The 6,021-nt window shown below is 35.2% G+C and overlaps 1 long non-coding RNA gene across 1 annotated transcript; it reads left to right on the top strand.

The window, feature by feature from the left end:
• Positions 1-221: 221 nt before the first annotated feature.
• Positions 222-2,313, top strand: LOC127502586 (uncharacterized). The gene is made up of 5 exons (XR_007926886.1): positions 222-440; positions 814-850; positions 984-1,057; positions 1,731-1,770; positions 2,117-2,313. It is a non-coding gene; the product is annotated as an uncharacterized LOC127502586 (long non-coding RNA).
• The last annotated feature ends 3,708 nt before the right edge of the window (positions 2,314-6,021 follow it).

Raw genomic sequence — 6,021 nt, 5'->3', positions numbered from 1 at the left:
GGTGGAAGAAAGCCTTGCGATCAAAACTACATTCCATTAAATGTTAGAAGAGTTTTAAACACTTGCAGAAAAAAACATGAATTTTCCACATTGACCAATTTTGTTCACATGATCTTCCCAAAAAATACAGAGTGATCATGGCACTTGATCTCGAGCCTTTATTGGAAACACCCTAACAAATGTGTATTTTAATCTATTATTTTATTTATTTATTCATTTGTTTATTTATTTGTAATTTAATGTCAGTGTAATATAGCGTTTAAATGCACATCAAATAAAAATAAATAGATGAATAAAATCGCTAGATGTACGATGTCAATAACTGATGTAATTTGAATTGGAAACCACTAGCAGCGCTGACGGACTTTTGGAGTACTGCGCATGCGCGTCACTTTGATCTGTAACGGTCGTCGGTCAACCCGGAGTTCTCGGAGGAAAAGGTGAGTTTTAACTTTATTTTTAGTCATCATTTTTCACATATGTAATGTTAATTGCTACTTTGGATGTATAATGTTTTGTATTGTCAAGGTTTTTTTTAACTTTATTTGTCAATTTAGTACCCTGTTTCATTTGTTCACATGAGGAGACGCATCTGAGATTTTTAGATTTCCGTTTTAACGTTAACGTAGTTGTTTTTAATTTGGACACTAGCGACAAACTAACGTTACACACCAAAAAAAAATGTTTAATATATTTTTTTAAATTTCAGCTGTAGAGTGTTTGGAGACTGTGCTCACGTGATCCTGTCACTGATAGTGGAGCCTGTAAGTTTTTTGCTAAAATTAAATTACTGTATGTACTTTTTATTTTCAGAAGTTGAAGCGGAGATAGTTTGTGCAACAGCAACAAGGTGAGAATGATCATGAGACACTTTAAGAAGTAAAATAATTTTTTTAATTATTTAATTATTTTATTTGTGTAATTTATGAATTTATTTGTTCTCTGCACTTGTGTCTTTGTTAATATCTATCTGTCTGGAACAGGTGCGGGTCCAAACCCATCTGTCAAGACGCTTCTTTGTCCACAGTGCTGGAGAGCCTCTGACCACAAGTCATAGGTACAGGAAAATGTTCATAGTCAAGTCATCTTCATTTCTGTAACACTTTATACAAAACAGCTGCACGGTAATAAACATGGAAGTAACAGAATTCAAAATTCAAAAGTTGAATTTAAATATAAAGGCCAAATTACAGATTTTTTATTTATTTATTTATTTTTTGGCTAAGAAAAATAAAGTTTTTGTTTCTGATAAGACTAGAAAAAGGGATACTTCACCCAAAAATGAAAATACTCTCAGAATATGACTTTCTTTCAAATTATGATTTTTAGAAAATAATCCATCTCTGTGAGTGCAAATGTAAGGTCGACGCTTTAAAAACCACACAGAGTAAAAAAAAGAACAGTAGTCAGTATGACCCTTGTTGAAGTGAAACAATAGGTGTGTTAGAAAAATACTAATATTTTAAAGTCTGTGCTTCCAAATGAATCCTCAAGCTTTAAAACACATCACAAATTACAACATGCTGACTTTGAGCCCATATTTGACAGTTGGCAAATTTGTAGTGTAACAAATCTACCATAATAGTATTTTCCTCAAACACACCTATTGTTTCACTTCAGAAGACACTGATTCGTCAACTGAGGTCATATGGATTATCATCATGTTTTTGACCTTCTTGCGTGAACTCACAGAGATGGATCATTTTTCTTAAAATCTCTGTGTTCCACAGAAAAGGGGAATGTCATAATCATCTGGAACATCATATGAGGGTAAGTAAATGATGAGATCATTTCTGTACACACACGGTGGATTATCCCTTTAAGTTAAGTTAGCTTAAATGAATGTGCCTTTGTGATATTCCACTATCCCTTCTTTTGTAAAAGTGAAAATTCAATGCAGAAGTGTAAAGAAAGGCTAATTCGACCTCTCCTCAATCATCAGTTACTTTACTGTACTGTCCAAAAATATGCCCATTAAATATCTTTAAAATCCAGTATACCTGTAATTGTTCCAGTGTAAAAAAAAATATCAGGAAATCCAAAACTAGTCAGAAGACAAAGTGCATGCCCTCTGTACCTGTACAGATGTTCAGTTATTGTGTTTTGTCTTTTGTAGCAGCAAAGATCAAAACTGACAGTGGTGGAGAAAGAAGAAGTGCCCTTGACAAGGAAACCGTGGCGGACATATATGTATGGATTGGTGAAAGGAAAATTTACTAGAAACATTTAGTTAACTAAAAAAATAACTGATTTTTGTCTCGCAGTCAAGAAGAGATTTCCAAATGTGTCCAAAGAGGCTTTGAGGATTTGAACTGGGAAAATGAGACTTCTTGAAAGCAAAAAAAGTTATATTTGTTTGAATATTTTGTAATATTGTATATTTTTTGAACATTGTATGTTCCTTGCTGATTTTTTTTCTCAAATGTTCAAGTGTTATAAACAACAAATAAAAGTTTTTCAAATGTCACATGTGAATGTATTTTCTTGGGTTGAAATATATGTAGGGCAAAATATATTTATAAATACTTTTGAAAAATATATTCTGAAAATATATTTTTTTAAAATATACAAAAAATGGCCAAAAAATATATTTTTAGAAAATATATTTATGTAAATCTATTTTGGCAAATATATTTTTTGGCCATCTTTTATATATTTGAAAATATATATTTTTTACTGTATGGACACCGGCGCCACCATTAACACATCACCTCCGTCAAACGAATGCACAACCAGGGCTGAAACACGACGCAACATCGCTGTCATATTAAACAAAGCTGCCTTTCTGTAGCCTAGTGACTACAATATGAGTGCTATTGATCTAGTGCGCTAGCGTCGCAACTGCGTTCTCGCTATGCGTTTGATGGGTTGAAACTTAAATATCTGACAGACGAGATGGGACAAGGTAAAGCTGTTTTTGATTTAACTTTTCAAACATGAATACGCATACATTGTCATTTAATGAACTGGAACTTCCCACAGATGCCCATTGGCTGCTGCTCCTGTCATGTCCTAAATGTTTACTAGATGTTTTTGAGTATTTTTAATGATTGTAAAAGACTGTCTTGCAAGGGCTAGAAATCACTTGGGGTTATCCTAGGCTGAAACTTCCCCGTCGTCGTGGAGAGTGCAGTTCATGGTTGAAACGTGGTGTAAACACAAGCATTGACTAGAGTGGCCGCGTCAGAGCCGCGCCTCATACACTTGCAGTGTATATATGGGGTAAACAAGGGGTTTTGTGGAGAGTTCAGTTCATGGTTGACGCATTTTTCCACATTTTTAGATGCAACGTGAACATGAATGAATTTGCGTTAATGTGTTATTACAGCCCTAATTTTTATATTATTTAATGCTAGAGTTGTACAAGTGAGGGTACTTTCTAACTTCTTTGCACAATCTGTCATCTGTATAGGCCTCCATTGTCACTGTAGCTTGCATGCTTTCCGGGGTTGTGCCGAATTCTGACCCCCGCCAAATTATTACCCCCCTAGTATTGATAGGTTTAGGATTAGGGGTGGGGTTAGGATTAGGCAATCAGGTAGCGACTTCAATGAGGAGGGTAATAATTTGGCAGGGAGTCAAAATTCGGCACAACAAATGTCCTGTTCTGTTTATGCAGGTTTTTTATGACTACCTTGTGACTACCGCGTACAGTACTCTTCTGATGACGAAATTCGCATCATGGGCACTGTGCGCTGACCCTTGCATATGCATAAAAAGTGAAGTATACTTTGGGCTTTACTCCGCTGAGTTGCCAAACAACCCAGAAATGGTTGTTTTTAACCCAGCATTTTTTAGAGTGTATAATCCTGCCAATCACAAAAAAAATTAAAAAAAAGGATTCAACAGCTGCTTTCCACACTACAATGACAATTGTTCTGGCAGCCCTCCAACACCCCGAATCCTTCAGCATTTTCTCCTTTGGCTTTGATTCTCTTCAAAGGATTTTCACAAACTATTTAAACAAATTCAGTCGACCTCAACCAGGAAATCTGTTGCATCCTGTCAGACAGGCAGACATCAATTTTTTTTCTGCAAATGAACAAACAACTATTCACACAAACAGTCACGTTCAGTCAGTTCAAACCCTGATGAATATGCGATGAAACTATGCTCATTTGATAAGATTTTAGCAGAAACACTCAGGTGGGAGGTATTCGTCACTTTACGCCCTGTCCAGACTGTGAGGTTACAGCACTGAGGCGTTGCGGTTTGAAATGGACTGTTGCTTTGTGTCTGAAGTGGTTACAACTGACTCTAGGCACAAGAAACAAATCTAAGAGCTTTTTTCATCCTCAGAGGACACATCTAGTATACAGTCTGCATGCGTACCGCACAATGCATTATAGGAAATCCTTGCATCATTAACGAGACTGGGTGTTATGGATGACTCAGAGGCAAAATTGCACTGGACTGAGATGTTGCAGAATCAGTTGTTTTGGGTGGGCCTCCAAAAACTCAGAAAACAGAAGTATATTGTAATAATTGACTCCTTCATTCTTTTTAGATGTGGCATGTTGTAATGTGACCTGCAGCTAACCTCATCTGTGATTGTTGAAAAGGTGCTGAATAAGTTAGAATTGTCACATACACTTCCTAACCAGGGTCAGTAAAGTTTTTTTTTTAAAGGGTTAGTTCACCCAAAAATGAAAATTATCCCATAATTTACTCACCCTCAAGCCATCCTAGGTGTATATGACTTTCTTCTTTCAGACAAACACAATCGAAGTTATATTAAAAAATATCCTGACTTTTCCAAGCTTTATAAAGGGAGTGAATGGGGGGCCCGATTTTGAAGCCAAAAAAAGTGCATCCATCCATCGTAAAAGTAATCCATACAACTCAAGGGGGTTAATAAAGGCCTTCTGAAGCAAAGCGATGGGTTTTTTAAGAAAAATAACCGTATTTAAAACTTTATTAACTATAATAACTAGCTTCCGCCAGATGACCATACACATACTCCGCAAGTCGACTTGGGCCAATTGAGTAACCTGTGACGTGATATATGATGTATGTTGGAGTATTGTAAGCTTAGATGCCTCTCGTGGTTCAAACAAATATGGCTGGGCAACAAACTCAAGCTCTTCTTCTCTTATATTAAAATCCTCTGACATATCTCTTTAAAAAATCTCCTTTTAGACTTCTAATTCTTGACCGCTGTTTTGTTTTGCACTATCATCTGCACTTCTGTGTTCATCATTACGTCATGCATCGGGTTAGAGGCCACTCTTCCACCACAAATCGATGCGTACGGCTGTCTGTCAGAAACTAGAAACTTATAATTAATAAAGTTTTAAATATGGATATTTTTCTTACAAAAACCCATTGCTTCCCTTCAGAAGGCCTTTATTAACCCCCTGGAGCCGTCTGATTGTGTTCGTCTGAAAGAAGATAGTCATATACACCCAGGATGGCTTGAGGGTGAGTAAATCATGGGATCATTTTCGTTTTTGGGTGAACTATCCCTTTAAGAATTAATACTTTATACAGCAACGATGCATTCAATTGATCAAACGTGTCAGTAAAGACATTTAGGATTTCTAATTTATATAAATGCTGTTTTTTATTAATCAAAGAATCCTGAAAAAAGAATCATGGTTTCCATGAAAATATGAAGCAGCATGACTGTTTTCAACATTGATAAAAATGTTTCTTGAGCATCAAATCATCATATCTGATTTCTGAAGGATCATGTGACACTGAAGACTGGAGTAATGATGCTGAAAATTGATTTTAAAATATATTAAAATAAAAAAAACGGTTATTTAAAATTGTAATAATATTCATAATATTACTATTTTTTCACTGTATTTAGATCAAATGTATGGTGAGCATAAGACACTTCTTTCAAAAACATTTTAAATGGTCACTTTACAGTAATTCAACCAGCTCATTAGGCTTTAGATATATAGTGCATGTGACATTTTACATGCAAAGTGTAAATTAACATATTAAATTAATTATCTCATCTCTTTAGCTGTTTGACCTTTGACAATATTTCAGATTGTAACTTTAAATATG

This window comes from Ctenopharyngodon idella, chromosome 20 (assembly GCF_019924925.1).
Source record: "Ctenopharyngodon idella isolate HZGC_01 chromosome 20, HZGC01, whole genome shotgun sequence".
Taxonomy (NCBI): Eukaryota; Metazoa; Chordata; class Actinopteri; order Cypriniformes; family Xenocyprididae; genus Ctenopharyngodon; species Ctenopharyngodon idella.
Note: the sequence above shows the minus strand (reverse complement) of the source record. Positions and strands in the feature narration are given on the sequence as shown.